The sequence below is a fragment of the Nyctereutes procyonoides genome, unplaced genomic scaffold, assembly GCF_905146905.1.
Source record: "Nyctereutes procyonoides isolate TBG_1078 unplaced genomic scaffold, NYPRO_anot_genome, whole genome shotgun sequence".
NCBI lineage: Eukaryota > Metazoa > Chordata > Mammalia > Carnivora > Canidae > Nyctereutes > Nyctereutes procyonoides.
In genome coordinates this window covers 2651396-2673988 of record NW_026575020.1, presented here as the reverse complement: position 1 = coordinate 2673988, position 22593 = coordinate 2651396, and the positions used below count along the sequence as shown (strand labels likewise).

The following is a 22593-nucleotide window of genomic DNA, read 5'->3' as shown; positions in this document are numbered from 1 at the left end:
GAGAAGACCCTCGGGATGCCCAGCCCCTAACAGGGGCCACACCCTGGCCAGAAGGGGTTGGAGCCAGAGAGGCTGGGAGAGAGGGATGTGAAGAAAGCCCAAGAACAGAACCTCAGCTGAGTTCTGGAAAGACCAAGTGAAAGCAGAGGAAAGAGCATGCACGTACCCAGGTGTCTGTCTGCGGTTTGCACAGGAAGGGGGTAAAGCCCTCCTGCTCCCACCTTCCTTGAGAGGGGGCTAGAGCTGCAGCAAGGTTGGACTGTGGAGGGAGCCACTCATTTAAAGACAGGTTCACACCAGAGCTGGAGAGCTGATGGAGGCCAGGGTTGCTGCCTGTCTGTCTGTCCATCCATAGGGAACTGGGTGGGGGTGGGGGGAGCACCCAGGCTCCACCTCCACCCCTTTTGCCATGATGAATGGACTTCAGCTTGGGTTTCCATGGGGCCCTCGGCAAGGCTGTAGGGTGGAGTTCTTGGCCTGCCTGTCCAAAGAAGGCTGGAAAGGGACCTTGGAAGCCACACAGTGCCAAGCAGGGAGTTTTTTCAGCTGCAGCCTGGGGAAGGGGTCCTCAGGAAAGAGCTGCTTTTGCCAGAGGGTTAACAGGAGAGGAAGGTTCTAGGCCTGTCCACAGCCTTTGGCAGGGCATGAAGGGCTCCCTCACTAAATCCTTAATGAGCCCAGTTACACTCTGGTATTTTCCCCCATGCCTGCCAACATCTACCCTCCTACCTTCCCCAGCCAGGTCCTAGGCCCTGCCTCTGAGAAGGGAGCCCAGCTGGCTGGCCAACCTTAGGCTAGTCCCTGTGCCTCTGGGCTTCAGTTTTCCCTCTTTAAAGAGAGGGGGTGGGGCTGGGCTAATCTCTCAGGTCCTTTGCAGGCAGTGTTGCCACTGCAACACAGAGCAGCTGCCTCTAAGGTGGGGGTGAGGGGAAGACCGGGTCGTATTTGTCTGTTCCAGCCACCAGAGGAAGGCGGGGTGGGTATGGAGAAAGACCTGGTGAGTGCTCCTTGCCCTCTGGCCAAACAGCACCTCCATTAACCCTCACAACAACCCTGTGAGGCTTTACAAATGAGGAAATGAAGGCTCAGAGTCCAAAAGAGAGGCAGGTGAGTGGGGCCAGTCCTCTCTCATCATGTGATGCAGGGGGAGGGGGTGCACACCATGGCAGCCCCCATCCCTCTCACTCACAGGATCACCAACAGGAGTTGGGGATCCTGCCCTTCCCCACCAACCTAGCTGCAGAGAGAAGTGTCTGGAAGAAGAGAGGCCTTGTCTGTTCTTGTCCTAGCAGAGTGTGAGCCCTCTTGGGCCCGGCTCAGTGCCCCTGAGGAGCCACCACTGAGCATTTTGGTCTCTCCTGCCACCTCCCCACTCCCAAGGCTGACAGCTTTCTAGGGTGAGGAGGAGGGAATTAGCCACTTCAGTGCATGGCCACTAACAGGGTGGCATCTGCCCCAGCCAACCTGTGGGCTCAGAGAGCTGGAGTCACATCCAGGTCACACCCAAGACTCCCTGGAGGAGCCAGAGACTCCCACCTAGAGGAGTAGGATGGCCCTTTGGGACCTGCCATGCCAACCCCCAGCCCATACCTCCCTGCTTTGTCAGGGTGGGAGGCCCTGGGATGGGGCAACAGCTGCTCCACTCCAGGTATCAGGAGCCAGCGGTGGGGGTGGGGGTGGGCAAACCAAGGCAGCCATGTCTGTCTTCCCATCCAAAGTGGTGACAGAGAATGCCCAACACCTTTCCCTGGAGATGCTGGGTGCTGGGGATTTTAGGAGTAAACTGGCTAAGAGGTGCTGAAAGCCAACACTCAGCTCTAAGGAAGGGAGAGAGAGGGCATGGGAGGTGAGGGAGAGCCATGGTCCAGAGATGAGGTCACCATCCCCCAACACTTCTCTTCCCCCAGTCTGCTCTGTCCTCACCCCTAGTGGCTGGGTGTCCCAGAAGGCCTCCTGCCATCCTGACACCCCCAAAGATAGGGGCTGCCTCTCCTGGGCAGTGATACTCCCTCAAAAGAGCCTCAAGCCACCCCCAGGAAGGAAGTCCTTCTTGCTATCTAATCTGCAACTCTCCTTGTCTCTAAGATGATGATGGGGGGAAGGCAGTTAAGAAGAGAGTATTAGCCTTGGCACCCCCTTTTCTAGCCTCTGTTGCCAGGCAAGTCTTGGGAAACCTGACCTGTTGTGCTGGAGATCCCCTAGACCCCCATCCCTCTTACCACCAGGGCCCAGGATCTTGGTCCCTGGTCTCCTCATCTGTGACCTGCTTGTCCAGCCCAGCTTTCCCCAGGCTGAGTGGTGGCTCCCTCAAGCCCCATTCCCTGCCAGTGATGCCTCCACCATCAGCACTTCCAAGCTGGTGCTGGGGTGTGAGTCCTAGGAGCCAGGGGGAGGAGGGTTGGGAGTCCCCAGTCTGTTTGAGAGTTCTGGGTGGAAGGCAGGGCAGGAGAGCCCCACCTATGCTCTTTGCTGAAGATGAGGCAGCTGGGCTTGGAGGGGGAAGGGCGAACAGGAAGGCCTCCAATGACCAGGAATCATATCAGTGGAGGGGGGGGCAGGTGTGCTGTTTGCACCCCCAAAAAGACAATAGGCAATCACTCCTCCCCTACTCCTTCCATTCTACTTTATCCCAGGGGCTAAGGATGGATTGGTTTGGGGGTTCTTTCATTTCCTTAGGAAATGAAAGGGAGTGATTTGGCTGAGCTCCTTGTCTTCAGAGAACTGTCCCCTCCCTAGGGTGGGGGTCTCACCCTCTCTGCCCTGGGGTTTTCAGCCTCCCTTCCCCTAGGGGGAACTGAAAGTCCTTCTTGCCATCTCCCAACCTCAGCGGTTCACTACGGTGCAGTTCTTGGCTGCCCACCTCCCTCACCCCACACGGTGGGGCAGGGTCCCTGAGCCCTACAGAGCCACCCACAGCACCCCCGCGCCCCCGCTCGCGCCGCGGCCCCCTGGGCGCTCAGCCCCAGCGGCTCCCTCCGGGATGGGCAGCCGGGAGTGCGGTCCGCGGCCAGCGCCGGCGCCTACCTGAACGGCGCTCGCGACCCGAGCGGGGCCGCATCCAGCTGCCCTCGGCCACCCGGGACGATCCGGATTCTCGGCTCCTGGACGTGCGCGGCGGGTGAGTCCCGGCCTGCGAGTCCCAGGACGGCGGCCGGTCTCCCGAGCCCGCCCCCGGCCGGCCGGCGCCGAGCAGGTGCCAGGAGCCGCGCCGCTGGGAGCCGAGCACAGGCGAGACCCCGGGAAGGTGCCGCGCGGCAGGGCTCCCGGGGAGGAAAGACGAGGGGAGACCCAGGGGTGCTCCTTGCAGAAGGGCTGGGCCCATTGGTGAGTATCCTTACCCTTCCCCGGCCAGGCATGAATGCCCCTTGGCGTCTGAAGGGTCCTAGGGATCGGGAAAGGGAGTCCCAAGGTGGCCACCTCCCAGGGCTCTGCTGTGATCTCCCCACCCCCTTTAAATCGCCTCTTTTCGGGGTGGGGTGGGGAGCTCGGAGAGAAGGAGAAAGCTGACATTCAGGGAGCATCAATCCTCATAACCACTCTCCCTGAACTGGTTTGATCCCCATTTTACAGACCAGGAAGCTGAAAGACGGGGATGTTAAGTAACTGGCCCGAAGTCATGCAGAAAGTGAGCATCAAGTGGGAGACTCCAGACTCCTAGGATCCCTTTCTGCAGGTCAGAGGAGACAGCCAGTGGGGAAAACTTCACCCATGCCCGCCGTTGGGATTCTTTTCTGATTTCTCCCAGGGAATCAGTGCATGGCGTCTGGCCCAGGGTGGTGGCACAGTGCAGGAGCATGAAGCCAAGCAGGGGTAGGCGGGGGCTAGAGGTATGACCTCCTGAGAACGCTCTGCCGTCCTTCTGTTAATGGAGAGGCAGTAATGGGGTAAGGAGGCGAGTCTCAAAGAAAGAGGATAGAATGGCTCTTGTATATCCAAAGAAGATGTGTCAGTGCTGCTCACCGCCCCCCCCCCCCCCATGGTGCTCAGGGCAGGCCTTGTGTTTACCAGGCCCTGGAAAGAGGAAGTCCCACCAAGGGGAGCCCTGGCCAAGCCTCGCCCCCTGGGGCAGGGCACCTGGCTGCTGCTCAGTTTCCCAGAACTTCTTCCTGTACCTCACACCCATCAACTCACTCCTGTCTTGAGGCCTTTGCCCCTGCTGTTCCCCCTGCCTGGAACACTCCCCTGACCTTCACAGGCTTGTTTCCTCAAGGCTCAGGCCTCAGCTCCAGTGTCACCTCCCCAGACCCCACTGTCACAGCCCCACTATTCCTTGTTCCAGTCTCAGGTTTACTTCCCTTTTGGCACATCTCCCAAGATGTCCTTCTTCTGCTTGGACACTTACCTGTCTCCCCGTGAGGGCACAGCCTTTATCTCCTACGTGTCTAAAGCACCAGCCCAAAGCCTGATGCGTAGCTAACAGATGCTCGATAAACAGTTGCTGAATGAATGCATGAGTTCATTTCCACTCTAAAAGCAAATCCATATTACACTGCACACTTCAGCTGGGTGAATTGTATGCTGTGTGAATGAGATCTTAATAAAGTGGTTACTATAAAAAAGGCTCAGGGTGGGGCTGACAGTCATGGTACACATGCCCCTCGCCATCCGGCAGCACACCCGTCCTCTCACTTGATCCAGTCACACCTCTGACCGGCACAGTCCACATCCTGTGTCTGTCCATGGAGAATCACAGTTGCTCAGATTTGGAAGAGGTCTTCGAGGTCATCCTGTCCCTTCTGGCCTCTGCTTGCATATGCCAAAGATAGGGAGCTCACTGCCTCACAAGACAGAATATTCCATTGTTGGGTGGTTGTCAGTGACGGGATATGGGGGGCCGGAAAGCTGTTTTCCTAGAATGCTCATGCACAGGTCCCGGATCCACTCCTGGGTCATTTAGAAGAAACACACACCCCCTTCCACAGCCCACTGAACAGGGCTGGCAGCTTCTTCCTTTTTTTTTTTTTTTTTTATTCATAGAGACACAGCTAGAGAGAGAGGCAGAGACACAGGCAGAGGGAGAAGCAGGCACCATGCAGGGAGCCCGATGCGGGACTCGATCCCGGGTCTCCAGGATCACGCCCTGGGCTGCAGACGGCGCCAAACCGCTGCGCCACCGGGGCTGCCCTGGCAGCTTCTTCCTAAGGGCTCTCTTCTGCCAGCTAAAGAGACCCATTTCCCTCAATTCTTCTTCCCCTGACTTGGTCACCTCCTCCAGGAAGCCACTCCTATGTGCTCCTAGGACACTTTGTATGGGTCCCTAACACTGTACTTTTCACATTGTATTGAAATGTCTTCCCCAAATCTGGCCTCAGCCACTGCTCTGCACTAAGAGGAGGTAGTTCTAGGCCTTTATTCATGCCCTTGCTTGTGACCAACCAACCTGAAATAAGCAACTTAATAACACTTTGTTTCGGGGTGGGGTGGAGTGGTATTATTATCCTGGTCATATCCCTCTAAACTGATTTAGGCTTGCTTGCTTTTTTTCCTTTCCTTTCTTTCTTAGATTTTATTTTTTCATTTGATATATATATAGAGAGTGAGAGAGCACAAGCAGGCGGAGCTGCAGAGGGAGAGGGAGAAGCAGGCTCCTTGCTGAGCAGGGAGCCTGATGCGGGGCTTAATCCCAGGATCCTGGGATCACAACCTAAGCCCCTGATTTAGGCTTTCAATGTCCTTAGAACAGAACAAGGGAGAGAATCACTTTTCCCCATTCTCAACCCTGTTTTCTATTCATCTCTTAACTTTTCTGCACTCTTGAGTCAGCTCTGTACAGAACTGGGGGTGGGAGGTCCATACCACCCCCCCCAGGGCTATTTTCACACGTGATATGCTGGCAAATTCGGCCTCCCCATCTAGTCGCCAAGAGAGCAATTTCTTGCACTGTGAGCACCAGACCTTAGGCCTAGGCTTGCTGGTGCTTCCTTTCTGCCCAGCCTGTTGAAATCATTCAACAAGACCACAGGTGCCAGCTTAGTGCCACTGCAAAGACGTGGCTTCACCTAGGTACCTAGGAATAACACACCCCCAAACTCCAACCCTGCACACAGACAAAACACTGTCATTAATTGTGGGCCTTCTGTATTCTTCCCACACCTTTATCCTCCCAGAGTCCAGAAAGGTCAGTATTCCTCTCCTTACTTTGTTTTTTTTTTTTTTAAGATTTTTTATTTATTTATTCATGATAGACATTGGGGGCGGGGGGGTGTGTGCAGAGACACAGGCAGAGGGAGAAGCAGGCTCCATGCAGGGAGCCCGATGTGGGAATCGATCCTGGGACTCCAAGATCACGCCCTGGGCCAAAGGCAGGCGCCAAACCGCTGAGCCACCCAGGGATCCCTCCTCTCCTTACTTTGAAGGTAAGGAAAGGGAGGCTTTGAGAGGTTAGTTCAACTGCCAGAGGCCACACAGTTAGAAAGGGGTGGAGTTGAAACCCACCCAAGTTGACTCCAAGCCCTACGCTCTCTGCTCTGGGTCCTGGTGCCTCTGAAGGCCTTATCTCAATATTCTCTGGGGACTTTTGTCCAGTAACAGTGGGATGGGAAAGAAGGAAACATGGAAAGCCTCTTCATAATAATGGGAGCTGGAAGTGCCAGGTGGTACTGGTGCTTCTTGCCCACCTACCACTTGCCAGAGGAGGGCTTCAGGCCCTGAGTTATTGCCTTCCCTGGCCGGAAAGTGACCATCAGTCCAAGCAAAGCCGAGTCTAGTTGGACCACTCAGTTCTCAGTACAGTCCAGTCTCATCCTGTTATCTCCTCTTCCTCTGCCATATCTGTGAGGATTCCCCGGCCCTAGAAGTGTCTGGCACACAAATCCACCAATACATGTGGTTGGATTTGAGGAATGAAGCAACTCTCATTGTGAGCATCAGAAATGGACTAGGGTTCTTACTCTGGCTGTGTGGGCTGAGGCAAGTTACTTTCCCTCTCTGAGCTTCAGTGTCCTTACCTATAAAATGGGGTATGAATACATAACAGCAATGCACAGGGTAATAGGAGATCAGCCCTGCAGAGTGCCTGACATACATGCATCTGGTTAATAATATGAACATCATTAATGAGGTGTTATGGGACCCGCTTGAGGGACAGGGCGCCGGGGCTCAGAGTGGAGACGGGACTTGCCTGGCACATGGTACCAGGTTGGAACTGGCCTGCACAGGACAAGAGCCTGGTTATGCCTGCTTTAAGGCTGAGTCCTATTCCCAGCCCTGTGGGGGCCTTCCCTGAGTGCCCAATAAATATAATTTCTCCCCCCAAATTATGAGATGGTTATACTAATCACTCATACTAATGGTAACAAGAGTTCCAGCTGAAGCAAAGCCCATAGCAAATGGACTCAGGCAAGGAGCCATAGGCCCCTGCCCAGCCAGCTGCCTTCTATTCTGCTCATGGCCCCAACTGGGCTTGGGGAATGCAGAGTAATTCCGGGCCCCTGGGTTCCAGGAGGGTGAGAGAACCCTCAGCCTCAGGAGGGCCTGTCCCATCCATCACAGCTTCTTTCTGTTCCCACCAAAAGAGCAGAATCACTGAAGACTTGAACAAGTCTGCCATGATCCCTCCCCCAACGGGGCCAGCCTTTTGCCTCCTAAAATAGCCCAGAGCCACCATGTGCCCAGGGCAGCTCCCCACTGGTTGCAAATCCCCCTGAAATTAAATCCCCATCCTGCCCCAAGCAGGATGGCACCACCTCCTACCCTGCTGAGCTCCAGGGCTGGCCAGGCTCCCCCCAGTGGAAACCGGGGACAGTCGTCCTTCACGGTGACCGAGACATAAATCCCCAAATAATGAGACAGGCGCTGGGAACACAGAACCAGACACGGTGTTAATTGGTTTACTTCTGGGCAGGCATGATGTGGAGGCAACGGCAGCAGGCCTCGGTTTCCCGGACAGCAAAATGGACCGGGGGCTGTCATGACTTCCTGCATCCCTGGCTGGGCTGATTTTCTGTGCCCTCTGACCGGCCTCCCACCCAGACTCATGGGCAGCTCTTTCCTACCTGCCCAGAACACTAACTTCTCAGATGTCGAAGGGAAGGATCGGGATCCAGTTGTCCAGGTCTGGAGGTAGGGAGGCCCAAATCATCCCTCCCACGATCTAGAACTATCTTCTTTCTACTAAAACCAAACCAAAAGGCTCAGTCCACCTCAGCATACATGAGGATGGGGGGCGGGGAGGCAGGAGGGCCCAGTGGAGCCCCCCTGTTCCTCATGTGAGACTGGTGATGGATTCTTGGATGAGCATGAGGTCCTCAGTCTGCAGTGATCAGGACGAGATTATCACATTAAACTTTAAAAGTCTTTGCTCAAAAAGAAGCAGCAGCAGCTGACACCACTGACTCCCCCAACCGCCACCATCACCTTCTCTTGGACCGTGGCCAGATGATCTCCAGATACTGGCCATTTGGAGGCTCCACTGCATTGGGCTAGAGGCAGGGGGATGACCTCTCTGGGCCTGGGCTACATCTGAGTTGTGGTGAGATGGCAGGGGGAGGAGTCAGGGAAGAGGGGTGAGCGTTGTCTGGGGGAGTAGTTTGGAGGGCCTCAGAGGAACTCAAGGAACTTGAGATTGGGCAAACCTGCACTTGGTACAACTCTGCCACTTACTACCCTGTGCCCAGGAACGCACCCCTTTGCTCCACACCTCAGTTTCCTGGTCTGTGAAATGGGGATAACCATAACGATAACCATTAGTAACTCCCCTGACCAAAGGCTGACAGCTGAGGAGATTAACTAAGATAACATACAGACAAAACCCTGCAAGCTGTAAAGAGCCATGGTGGTGTGAAGGATGGCATTGCTAGTTACAGCAGGAGGGACAAAGATAGGGCTGTAGAAAGAACTTCCTCTCAGCTGTGCATGGGAGACCAATGGGGGCAAGAAGAGAGACAAGGCCAATGGGCCTGGGTGGGACCCCCAAAATGTCACCCACAATTCCCCTTCCTGCCCAGGGTGCCCATCCCCATGTCCAGACCAAACACCTCCCCTCCTGCCCATCATCTTGCCTTGCAAAGCTGCCAGCCTGTCCTCACTCTTTCCTGGTCCAAAGCTATATCCAACCTGTGCTTGTTGCCAATGCAACGGAAATTATTTCAACCTCCTCACCCAACTTCGCAAAGCCGCCTGGGTTGTATAGGAGAGGCCAGAGCTAGAGGAAAGGGAGGTGGGAACTGGGGTGCCCACAGCAGGGTGGCCCCCTCCCTAGAATATTAACTTCAATAGCAGCAATCAAGAAGGCAGTCAGCCTGCTGGGAGGACTTCCCCATACTGCCCATGGGAGGGAAGGGAAAGCCTGTGGGCCTGAGGGTCCTCACCTGGACCTTGGCTACCTTCCCTCTTACTTAAAGGGCTGCATTCAGAGCAGGCTGGGAAAGGCTTTGACTACCAGCCAGGATCAACCCTGCAGAAATTAAGAACTTTGAATTTTCTCGACCCACCCTTCATTTCCTGATGTTCTTATTTAGTTACTCTGTTCAACAGAATCCTCCCACCCCAGCCCACCCCACTGGACCTTGGGGCCCTTCCCCTTCCTCTGTATTAGAAGCTGAATCCAGAAGAATGGAGGCAGGGAGAAAATGACCCTAAGATCCCAGGGTCACCCCGAGTTGGAGGGAGGGAGATGGTGGGGTGGCCATGGTCTACCTTGCTGGCCAGGGAGAAGTGCCGACCACATCAAGGAGTCCTCCTCTCAAATCGGCTGGAGGGGGGTGGAAGCACTCGGCCCTTGCAGGCCATGAAGGAGCCCTTTCAAAACGAGCCAAGAAGTTCCAAGAACGCCCCCGGATGGGCTGCTCAACATGTCCCATGCCCCCCCAGGCCCTCTGTCTGGCCCCCAGGCTGCTTCCCATGGCAGGGCTGCTCGATGGCCTCAGCTGGGAGGTGGTGTGGGGCCCAGGACACACCACGCACTGGAGTCATCAGATCTTAAGTGAGTGGCTTCACCTCTCTGATCTGTAAAATGGGCCCAATAATATCTATGTCATGTAGTTGTTGGGAAAATTAAGAGATGATGTAGGGAGGTGCCTCCTTTTGTGCCTGCCACAGAGTAGGGGCTCAGTAAACTCACAGAATGAACATCTGCTGGACGCCTGCTGTAAGTCAGGCTCTCCATTCTTCACCCAGGGGATCCAGCAATGAACAAAAGTCCTGAGGGGACTTTTGTGGCGCTTGCAATCTGGGGGCAATCATCACAGTCACTAAGTAAACCAAACAAGGTGAGGGAGGAAGAGTGGCCAGCCTCTCTCAGGAGAGGACAGTTCAACCCAAACCTGGCTGATGTGAAGGACAGGCCTGCCTGAGGGTCCTCAACCCTGGCTACTCACTGGAATCACAGGGGCAGCTCTGAAAGCATCTGATCGCAGGGCCCCTCCTGATCAGAGGTTCTGGTGGGATGGGGCTGGGGTGTCTCCTGGAAAAGGATATTTAAAATTCTGCCAAGGTGATCCTTGTGTGCAAAGGTGAGAACCCCTTCCCCTACAGTTTTCCCAAGTGCCTATCCATGTGAGTGTCACCTGGGGGGCTTGTCTGGCATCCTGTGCTGAGCCACAACTTTAGGGGTTCAGATTTAGGGGCTGGGGTGAGGCCCAGCATCTGCCTTTCTAAAAAGTACCCGGGTAATTCTGAAAATTAGGCAGATCTTGAGATGTGTTTAAAAGATGAAGTCTGAGCTCAGAGCTTGGCACTGAGAGCCCCCCACTACTCACCCCAGCCATGCCCCCACAGGACCTCCTGCGGCTTCAGGACACACTGACCCGTCTCTGCCCTCAGCCTGGGAAGCACCTTCTTTCTCCCCATCAGGCCCTGAGCATGTTCCTAGGCTTGTCATGGAGCCCGAAGGTCCTCACTGCTGTGGGTTTGGGATCTGTTTCCTTGCCACCCTCAGCCCCTTGGCTGAAGCCCTTGTGCCATTCTGTCCATGCTTCATGCCCGGCCAGACCCGGGGCTCTCGGGTAGGGCTGGCTTCTCCGACCACATGGCACAAGGGCATGCCTCATCCTAGTTGAAGGAATAGCAAATCTACCCCCGCCTCTTCTGGGCACAGATGCCCTCACAACTGTGCCAAAGGTGGTAGGGTTGTGACCTGCTCTGAGAGATCCATGCTGCATCCCTTCCCCAGGTCTCTGATCCTGGGCTCCTCTTGTACAGTCTGACTCTCTCTCTCCTACTGCACTCTTCCCTGCCCCAGGGGCCAGGCCCTGGGAGGGGAGACATTGCACAGTTGTGTTCCCCAAGGCAAAAGTGTGCCAGCATACACCCCTACCCTTGTTGAAGAATCAGGGCCCCCCCACTCCAGGTGCCTGGCATGGTAGCCACTCCTTTCTCTTTGGAAGCAACATAGTAGGGCAGCCTCAGTGGCTCAGCGGTTTAGCGCTGCCTTCGGCCCAGGGTGTGATCCTAGAGACCCGGGATCGAGTTCCACATCGGGCTCCCTGAGTGGAGCCTGCTTCTCCCTCTGCCTGTGTCTCTGCCTCTCTCTCTTTCTCTCTCTGTGTGTGTGTCTCATGAATAAATAAATAATCTTAAAAAAAAAAAAGGAAGCAACATAGTATAGCCATAATGCCTGGGTTCAATCCTACCTCTGCCACTTCCTAACTGTGTGTGACCTTGGCCACCTCTGTACCTTGGTTTCCCCATCTGTAAAATAAGAATAAATAGTACCTCTCTCAGAGGGTTATTAGGGGATTAAACAAGGCATAATCATTAAGGTCTCAGCAAACAGGTACATGGTAATCACTATGTGTGTTTGTTTTGTGTGTGTTTTTTAAATAATGTTTTAAAATACACAATTCTATGAAGATGATGCTTTAGTCCATCAACGAAGTGGGTCCTGATAATGCACCAGGTCTGGGAGGCAGGGATGAAGATTCCATTTTACTGGTGAGGAAACTGAGGATCAAGGAGAAGAAGGGACTGCCTTGGACAACACCCAAACCTTGCATGTACAGCGCTTCCAGCCTTCTCTCTCTAGTACCCCCAGGCCCACCTCCCTCACTTCTCGGGCGCCTGGCCTGGCCCAGGTGGGCTTCGTGCCCTGCATTGACAGAGGTCCCTTTGTACCCCTGCCCAGGGTCACACCCTAAGCTCAGAGCCATAGCCAGACAAGCGCCTTGTGTCTGGGTCTGTCTCACTGCCAAGCCTGCGGTTGCCCTGGCCTCTCCAGCCACGTGCTCTGGCTGGGTGGATCTGCAGGCCGTCCCCTACCCCTACCAGCCCCCCACTCCAATCTCAGCAGGGCATCCCTGACCCTTCCTCTGCTACATTCAGCCAGGAGACAGACTGGGAGGCAGCCCCAAGGACAACACCCCATCCTTGGTCTCCACCCCGTGCAAATTCCAGGTGGCCAGACTCTAAGGTGCCTGGGGCCCTAGTGGAAGGGACAGGCAGGGGCTGAGAGGGTGGGGAATGACATGGAGGTTGCTCTGGTTACCCACCCTTTCTGTCTCCCCAATCTTTCTTCAATCTATGGCTCCTCTTTACCACCTAGATTGACATAACAGCCTCCTCACCAGCCTCCCTGCCTCCACTTCTCCATCTCTCACCTTCCCGGTTTGTTCTCCATGCACCAAAAGGAGCCTTTCAAAAAGGCAAATCTAGTCACATCCCTCTCCTCCCCTGAACCTCCAAAGCCTTCTCCCTCACCTCTTCTTATCCCCAGCCTGGAATATCTGGCCTCTGCCGTCTCCCTTAAACCCTTCTGCTCTTCAGATCTGCCCTTCCACTGTACTCCTCCCACAGATTTACTGAGATAAGAAATGCAACTCTTGAGAGCACCTGGGTGGCTTAGTCAGTTAAGCATCTGCCTTCAGCTCAGGTCGTGACCCAGGACCCTGGGATCGAGTCTCAATATCCAGCCCCATATTGGGCTCTCTGCTCAGCGGGGAATCAGCTTCTCCCTCTCCCTCTGCCTTTCCCCCTGCTCATGCTCTCTCTCTCTCTCTCTCTCTCTCCTCTCTCTCAAATAAATAAATAAAATCTTTATTTTATTTTTTTAATTCTTTTTTTTAAGATTTTATTTATTGATTGATTCATGAAAGACACACACACAGAGAGGCAGAGACACAGGCAGAGGGAGAAGCAGGCTCCAGGCAGGGAGCCTGACGTGGGACTCGATCCCGGGCCTCCAGGATCACGCCTGGGTCAAAGGCAGGCGCTAAACTGCTGAGCCACCCAGGGACTCGCCTCTTTTTTTTTTTTTTTAAAGATTTTATTTATTTATTCATGAGAGACACAGAGAGAGAGGCAGAGACAGGCAGAGAGAGGAGAAGCAGCCTCCATGCAGGGAGCCCGATGTGGGACTCGATCCCGGGACTCCAGAATCATGCCCTGGGCTGAAGGCAGGCGCTAAACCACTGAGCCACCCAGGCGTCTCATAAATAAAATCTAAAAAAAAAAGAAAGAAAGAAAGAAAGAAAGAAAGAAAGAAAGAAAGAAAGAAAGAAAGAAAGAAAGAAAGAAAGAAAGAAAGAAAGAAAAACAACTCTCCTAAGAATATTACCCGTAGAGCTAACAACTGACAGCTAGAACCAGATACAGAAAAACTCCTCATTGACTAAAATGGACAGAAGAATCCAGTCTTGACCACAAATGCTTTTGAAAATTTAGATCTTCCAAAATTGGATGCACTTACTCAATCAGTTACACAATGGCTGAGACAAAGGCCAGGAGCCTTTAACTGATGCTGAGTTTATTGATGCATCAAATCGCGACAGCAAAATTTATACCGAATTGATGTCGATAAAAATAATTCCAGTAAGATTAAAATGGAATAAAAAAATGGCAATGTGTTTAGCTGTACCATATAGGAAAAACTGAAAAATCTGATCAAGGAATTAAATTGGATGAAAAGAGTTCAAACAGGAAACCACTTTCTAAAAAAATCTTCAGTGCTGGTATGTTTTGGTTTAAAATGTTTGCATTCAAAACATCCTGGGGTCCAAATGTCCAGGTCAAAAGATCCTATGCCCCTCTGATCTGATGTTTTTGTACCACTCCCTCCCCTGCATAGGACACTCCAGCCACACTGGGCTCTTTCTCTCCCTGGAGCACAGCAATGTTCCTCTGACCTCAGGAGCGTTCTCATACCCTGTTCTTTCTGCCTGGAGCACTCCTTTCCTCCTGGCTCCTACCTTTTTTTTTTTTTTTTTAAGATTTTATTTTTTATTTTTATTTTTTTTTAAATTTTTATTTATTTATGATAGTCACACACACACACAGAGAGAGAGAGGCAGAGACACAGGCAGAGGGAGAAGCAGGCTCCATGCACCAGGATCGCTCCCTGGACCAAAGGCAGGCGCTAAACCGCTGTGCCACCCAGGGATTCCCTTAAGATTTTATTTATCTATTCATGAGAGACACACAGAGAGAAGCAGAGACACAGGCGGAGGGAGAAGCAGGCTCCCTACAGGGAGCCCCATGTGGGACTCGATCCCCAGACCCTGGGATTGTGACCTGAGCCAAAGGCAGACACCCAACCACTGAGCCACCCAGGCGTCTCCCTTTGCTGTCCTTCTTAAGACAGATTTCCTTCCTGCCTCCCCGAGCTCTTTCTTCTTCACCCTCTCTTATCCCCTCCTGAATTCCCAGGGCAAGCCTAGCAAGTACAACACATAGTAGGTGTTCAATACATATTTGCGGAATGAATGAATAAATCAGTGTCACGAGGGTGTGGGGCCGGGGAATGGGCTGGAGCTCACAAGGGCCTTTGAGAGAAAAAAGGGACAGGACAGAGATACAGTCTTCCACCTCTGCTCACCCCCCGCCCCCCTTACTCATGATTCCAAATTCCAGAGAGGCCCATTAGCAGGAGAGAAGAGAGAAGACAATGTCAGACGTGTTTCATCTCTGCCCCTTGCCCAACTTCCCGAGGCTCAGGTCCTTGTGCCAACTGTGCCCGCTGCCTCCCAGCCGGGCTGCCCCCACCACTGCCTGGCTCCCACTTTTGGCTGTGGGCTAGGCTATATGGGGAAGCTTCCTGACCTCCCCTCTAGCCTCCCCATCTCCACACCTCATCCTGAAGCCCCGGAATAGCTGTCCCAGACTCAACCAAGGGACAGTCGCATTCCCAATTAGCACCCAGATGGTTGAAACCATATCTAAAAGCTTCTCGTGTCCTTCTCCCCTCAGGAAGCTGCTAACTAGGACAGCAGATCTCAGAATGAGGTCACAAGAATGCTACCTGCCCCTACACTCCCTTTCCAACAGGAGACCTGGGTGGGGAGCAGAGCCTCTTTTGGAGGCCAGTTAAGACAGAGGGGATGTGGGGGAGGGGGAGATGCAGGGAGAAGTGGGTTCTTTTTGCTCAAGCGGCAGGTCTGGCCCAAGCTGGTAAGGAGGCCTATCTGTGGGGAGTGAGGAGACCTGGTTTCAAGTCCAGACTCTGCCTCAGTGGGGATTTCCTTACCTCTTCAGGCGCTCAGAGGGCAGGATGAGACAGTTCTGTTTATAGTATGGTACCACGATCCAGGCATGGACCTTAGACTCCCAGGGAGATGGTTCTGGAATGGATCCTGGGAGGTCCCGAGCCCATTAGAGCATCATTTCTCTGTTCAAGTCTCACGCTAGCCACGACTCAAGCCTCAGCCATGAGAGTGGATTAGGCAAAGGGGCAGACTTCTCCCACTCTCCAAAAACCATATGGGATATGTTCCTCTTTGGGAACCTCCAAAGAACCCAAGGGTTCCAGTTCCTAATGCCTTCCCTAAATGTTTCCCCTCCCCAAGGTGAGGGATGGGGGTGATAAGGAGTGTGGCTCACACCTGCCCATCCTGCCCATCCAGTGGGAGGGGTGGCTAGCATCAGGCTATCCGGGGAATCATGGACTGAGGTCAGGAGGACAAAGAAGAGGCAGGTGGGACCTGGGGGAGGGTAGTGAGGGTGGTGGGACATGGCAGGCCAGGACTGGCCTCTTGCCAGGGCATCTGAACTGGGGAGAAGTGTCTGTGGGTTTGGGCCTCTCCCCACCCAAGGAAACCTTAGTCAAATAAACAAACAGCCAACACAGCTGCTCCTGTGCTAGAGGCCAGGGCAGTGAGGAGAGGCCGGCTGAGGTGGGGATGAGGAGAGGGCAGGAAGGCTGAGCAGGCCTCTCACCCTGGGGGCAGTTGGCGGAAGAGTTTGGAACAGGGCGGGGAGCACGCTGGTGGTTTGGAGCAGGAAGCTCGGGCCTGGGGTGGGTGCTCTGTGCTTGGCTGCTTCGAGGAAAGGGAAAGTATCAAGTCAGGCCCACTCTGATCACTGCCTCTTCTGAGGGAGACTCCAAGTCCCCAATACCCTTTCTTTGGCTCAGGGTCAATCAGATCAATCAGACAGACAAGGGGCTCTCGTCCTTGTTGCTCTGGACCTCCAGCCCTGCTCCCAGGCTATGACCCTGGGCCTTGTGGCTGAAGAAGAAGTCTGGAGCCAAATCCCCCAAGTTCAGAAGTTCTCAGCAGAGGAACCGGGGGAGGCAGGCTGGCATCTGTCCTCTCCAGAACCTGATATTCCTCCTCCTCTCCTTTGCCTGGGAGGGGAGCGGCCCAGCCAGAAGTGAGGGCAGCACCACACCCCATGCTCTGTCCTTCTACACATGCAGAGACATTTGACCGTTCTCTTCCGGGGGGACACGTCCCAAGAGTATGAGAGAGTTCGGAGAGACACACATGCAGACTTAGTGGCAGAGATGGAGAGAGGTAAAGACAGGAAGACAAACTCATAAGATGCCACACAATCAGGAGACATAGAGCTGAGAGATAAGGAGAGAGACTGTATGTGTGGGGAAGTGTATGTGCGTATGCGCGCGTGTGTGTGTGTGTGTGTGTGTGTGTGTGTGTGTGACAGAGATTGAAGGGCAGAGACACAGAGGAAAAGAAAGAGGAGCACCTGGGTGGCTCAGTGGTTGAGCATCTGCCTTTGGCTCAGGTCATGATCCCGGGGTCCTGAGATCGAGTCCCACATCAAGCTCCCTGCATGGAGCCTGCTTCTCCCTCTGCTTATGTCTCTGCCTCTCTCTGTGTGTCTCTCATGAATAGATAAATAGAATCTTCAAGAAAAAAAAGAGAGACTTAGAGAGGGACAGAGATGCTCCTCCAAAGAAAAGGAAAGAGAGAGAAAGACCGAAAAAGAGATGGCTTTTCTCTCTCCAGAGACTGGGAGAGAGGAGGGACGGATGGAAATGTCAGGCATCAGAGCAGGGGAAGGCCCAAGCAGGGGACACGGGGACAGACAGGCTGAGAGACTCAGGGCCTAGGGACACTCAGGACAGACTTGGAGGTGGGGGACAGAGGAGCTGAATGTCAATGCAATGGGGTTTGCAGGGAGTCCCGGGAGGGCACTGCTGCCGTCTTCTATCCCCTACACGAAGCACTGTAGGCGTCTGGCCCCCAGCCACCCTCAAGTCAGCCAACCCTTGGCCACTGAAGCTGGCAGGTCACCCAAGGTGAATGAAAAGTCACCGATCGGGGAGGGTGTGACTGTGGCTGCAGTGGAGGCCCTCGGGTGGCCCAGGTGCCCATGTCAGCCTGGGCCAGTAGGGGCTCCATCCCCGAGATTGCACTTGGAGCCGGGTGTAGGGGGTGCAACTGTACACAGCGCCATCTGCGAGTTCACGTAGTGGGCATGTGTGCCGGGCTGCGCAAGGGTGTCTGCGTGTGAGTGTGCCTGTGTCCAGTTCCATCAAGTATACTTCCCGGCGCCAATGAGGCCAAGGCGGCAGGTTTCATCCTCAAAGAGCCTAATCGGAGTCAATGAGCGTCAGAGATGGCCACAAAGAGCCCATGCGTCTCTCTCCTCTGAACAGACGGTATGCCCAGGTGCCACAGGGCACTCAACGGTAGTTGAGACCAGTGTGCCATTCATGCCCACCGGGGATGACTCCCACTGTCTGGCCAGCTGGCCCCCACACTCCTCTCCAGCCAAAGCCCCAGATCCAGACTTATGGGAGGACCCACGTTAGGGACGCACAGCCCCTTCCTGGCTGCGGGTGCCTCTCTCTCAGAGAAGGGCAGCGGGAGGGGTGGTGGGGTGCATCCCTGAGCACCCCCAGTCTTGTATCCCTCCCCCTCTGCTGCTGCAGCTCCGCTGAGCTCCTGAGGCCCAGAGAGAGCCCACACCCTCCCCGCTCTCAGGAGCCAAAGCAACTCTCTCCTCTCATCCATTCCCTGTTCCCTCGTAAGCGTCACAGGACATTTGAAAAAACTGTCCCAATTTTGGGGTGGAGAATGAGGTTAGCGAGCCCAAGCGGGGACTGCTCATCAGTGACAGCTGACAGTCTTCATTTCACCTTGAAGCTCCTTCCTGGTCTAGATGGGTGTGTCCTAAACCCAGTTTTACTGTGGGGGGAGGGGGTTGCTACTTTCCTGGGGGACACAGAGGGTAGGAAGGGAATTCACCAAATAGCAGTTTCAATACGGGTGCGGCCAGGCTCACCCCAAACACTTGTAGGGCTGGGGGCAAGAGAACAAGTGGGGGCCCACATATACATGTCTAAATATTTAATAGCTAAATAAAAGGTAGAAACCGAGCCAACAAACTCTTAATTAAAATATGTTCTACTGTCCTGTCTTGACAAGGACACTCTCATAACAACCTGGAAGACCACATTCGGGTTTAGATCTCTCCGCCTCCCGGGAGTGTTTTGGGAGAATGACGCTGTGCAGGGAGAGCTCCTTTCTGCCCCAGAAGGGACTTAGGTGCACGCATGTGGGTGGGTGCCCAGCTTCACATCCTGGTTCCGCCCTCATGCCTTGCAAACAGCTGCCCCTTAGCCATTATCAGGTGCCCTCAGCTTTAGGGGTGCACACACCAGTGGCAGAGCCTGCACTGGGGATAGGTCCAGGGTAGAGGCTTGCATGGGCTACCAGCAAGCGGGTGACCATCTGGGCAGGGACACCCCCAAGCCACAGGTCTGGGGAATGTGATCCTGAAGGAGATGTACAGGCTCATTCCCTGAGCCTCTCACTCCACAGGGAGCGGGAGGGCCAGAGGAGGATGTGAGTGGAGCCCTTGAAGTCACTCAGGGTGGACACAGGCACTCCCTCCCCTGCCCAGGTTTAAGGGTGCTTACTGGATTCAGCCTTCCCCAGCAGCCTCCAGAGCTCGGGCCAGCAGCTGAAGCTATCTTTCCAGTGGAGGGCAGCTTGGGCCACCCCCCCCCAACAGGATTTTCAGTCACTTGGATTATTTACCTTCCTGGAAAAATTTAGTGCGGCTTGATACCAACTTTGGATTTCTGGAGGTGGGGAGGGCAGGGAGGTGATGACAACGGGGGCTTTTTTTTTTTTTTCATTTGGGTCTCTAAGTCACTCTGTTCCCTTGAGGCAAAGCCCCCGGCTCCTGCTGCCACTGGCCCCTCCCCCATTGGGGCCCCCTCTTCACCCTGGAGACAAAAAAATAGGGTGAGGAAAAGAGGGGCCTTGGGCAGCCCAGCCAGGTCCAGCTGAGATCCAGGGACCAGCACAGGGCAGGGGCTGGTGGTGGTGGTGAAGGGTGGTGCTCTCTCTGGCCAAGTTTAAAAAAAACCTTCCACCCCCACTCAGCACCCCCCCCCCCCCCCCCCCCCCGCCGCAGATCGGCTTTGCTGTCCTACACTTGAGGGGACACTTATACTTGTTGAGCTCTCAGCAGGTGCCAGACACTCTGCTAAGTGTACTCCATTCGTATTCTCATTTAATCCTTGCAGCCACCCTATGAGGTGGGTTCTATTATTATTATCCCCATTTTACAGGTGGAGAAGCAAACTCAAAGAGGTTAAGTATCTTGTCCAAGGTCACACAGTGGGTGCAGGTGATAGAACTCAAGTCTAACTGACCTCAACAACCCCACTTTTTCCACTATAGCACTCTGCCTCCCAGAAGCAAGAAGTGAGCACAGAAGCAGAAGGGATGAAGGTCATATACGAAAAAGAACTTTCTGACAATGAGGGTTTGGGTGGTGAGAGGAGACAACTGAATGGGGAAACTAGACATACACAGGAAGCCTGTGTTGGATCTCTATCTGTCCCTGGGCTTGTGATGGCCTCTAGAAGGTCTGTGGGGTCCTGGCTGGATCCAGACGGCAGCATCCTGACCTCCCTTTTATCCACAGTCTGGAATCCTCTGCTCTACCCCAGTCCAGCACCAATGCCCAAAGTCTGACTCTCCCTTGTGGCTCTGAGCACATCTGAGCTGTCAGCCTTGGACCTCTTCTTCCAGGAAGCCTACCCTGAGTACTAGGAGGCAGGACTCCTTTCCTACAACCCAAATCCCAATACAGAGGGTACAAATGCACCCTGTTTCTGCAATAAGACTCTCTTCGGTGATCACCTTCTCCACCTGGCTCTGGAACATGAACACAGAAAGTAACTAGGCAGTCCCCAGGCTCTCTGGGCTCCCCAGACCATCTGGACGATCCCTTGCTCCCTCAATCCCCCTCACCCATGCACATCTGTACCCAGGTGTAACAAATGATGCGGATGCCCTGGGCTTACAGGAAAACCCAGGTCCCAGCTCAGCTAAGCACTCTTACCTCATTTACCCACAGGACAGAAGCTGTTTGAGTCACTCCGTCACTCCCTAAGGGCGGGGAGAGGATGCTGCACTTGGAGGGTCCTTACCCAGAGCACTGTAGTCACTCCCCTCACCCTGCTCTCCTCCAGAAAGCTGAGTGCCTAATGCCCGGCCCTGTCCCTCCTCACCCCTCAGAGCCCACCCCGGCATCAGGGATAACCAGCCAGGAGCCTCTAAACTTCTCCAGAGTTTAGTTCCACCCTTTAGATGCCCAACATCCCTGCGCAGAGCCAAAGGGTTGTCCTCATTGTCCCATGGGGGTCCCCCAGTTTTGAGACCAGGGAAGAGGACAGGTGGAGGGGGCTGCCTTGATCTCCCGCCCTTGCCCTCGAGGTCCTCAGCGTGGACCAGCCCGCGTCGCTGACTTACCTGCAGGGCAGAGACGGAGCCCGCCGCGGCCACCTGCTCTCGCTGCGCTCGGGAGCGCGGGGATCCGGGCTGGCCGGGGAGGGGGCGGGCCCGGGAGGGGCGGGGCGGGGCCCGGAGGGGCGGGGCCTGGGAGGGGGAGCCGCGGCCGAGACCCGCCCTGAGTCGCGGTCGGGGCGGGTGGGCGGGTTCGTTCAGGTGGGCAGAAAGCTAGGAGAGCTTCTGGGCCACCAAGGAGGGTCTGGAGCTCTGGCTTACTGAGAACTGAAAAGGTAGGATGCCTGCGTCCCGAGGACCCCCTGAAGCCCCCTGCTTCGGGCAGCCTAGCCCACGTGGCTCCACGTGAAGACCCTTCATCAGAAGAAGCAAGCCTGGGAACCTCTCCTGGCCTGAGTTCCCCCTTCCATCCTAGCTCAAGAAAGTTCTCCCAGCCTGATAAGGTGGGTGCGAGATAGGTCACCCCCTCTAAAGTCAGGGCCTCCCATCCAGGGGTCAGCTATGCAGGGGTTCAGACCACTGAGGGGACCACTAGATGCCCAGGTTTTTATCCTCAATCCATCTCTCCCTGCGACACTATCCCCTGCCCCCAATGCCAGCTTGGGGCCCCTCAGCTGTCACCGTTTAGCCCTGGAATGACAGGCGTCCAGACTCCGTGCGTTCAGCTGCATTCAAGGCCACTGAGCTTAGCACCCCTGGGCCCCTGCCCCCCTCCCTCTGCCCCCAGTCGCTAATTTTATTGACCTGTAAAAGGCACGTTGCTGGCAGGGGAGATAACTGAAGGTGAAGTGGGGAGTGGATGGGCAAAAGACCAGCCGCAGGGAGCAGAGATGTGACAGCAGAGAGAAGGGTGACTCCTGGCACCAAGGCTGAGGGACACCGGAGATTAGGAGGAGGACAGGCCCCGGGAAAGGGGTGCTCTCTGGGGCAATGGAGGCCAGAGAGACTGGAACTGGAATTTCAGCCTCAACCAGACAAGAGACAGGAGAAAGGAGGTACTGGGGACAAGAGTACCTTGTTTGTCTACCCCCTTAGGCAGGACCAAGGATGTAGCAGGAGGGAAGGGGGTTAGATGGTGGGAAGGACTGCCATTCTGCTCTCAAATCTCTGCCCTAGCCCCCTCCCTTTCTCTTGAAGGTGACTCCTGCCTGCTGGGCCTCTTACTACAGAAATAGCCCTTTCCCTGAAGAATCAACCTAGATCTTGCCTTTCTCTTCTTTCTTGTTAAAATGAGAACAGAAAATCTAGGCCTTTACAACTTCCCCCACTCCCATGCCTACCTGAGCACCATCCCTCAAGTCTTGAATCTCAGCCTCTCCCCAGCCCAGGGAGGTGACCTGGGGAATTAGGGGAAGATGGAAGGGGTACTGCTGGGGTTGGAGCTTCTCCAATGAGATGGGGGGGGGCTGGGGGACCTCACATTATGAGTGCCTCTCAAATTTAGACTTGTGATGCTCTCTCCAAATAAGGTTACATGGTACCCATAAAGAGGCGTGGTTAAAAAAACCCCAAACTTTTAACCTTAAAAAATATACCACAAAGCAGGTCAGGGGAGGGGTAAGAGGAGGGGAGGGGTTACTTGGGAACAGGGAAACTTGTAATGGCTATGCTTGTTATCTTGATTATAGAAAATAGGCTAAAATTTATCAAGTTGTACACTATAGGTATGTACAGTGTATTTCATGTCACTTATACCTCAACAGATTTTTAAAAATAC

General features: G+C 54.5%; 1 protein-coding gene across 1 annotated transcript in view; it reads right to left on the bottom strand.

Annotated features, from left to right (window-relative positions):
* ZNF385C (zinc finger protein 385C) overlaps positions 1–20504 on the bottom strand; it is a 52474-nt gene extending 31970 nt beyond the window's left edge. Inside the window, exon 1 of the mRNA XM_055332943.1 lies at positions 20473–20504. The gene's annotated coding sequence lies outside the window, so the exon portion shown is untranslated. The remainder of the gene's footprint in view (positions 1–20472) is intronic.
* Positions 20505–22593: the final 2089 nt, after the last annotated feature.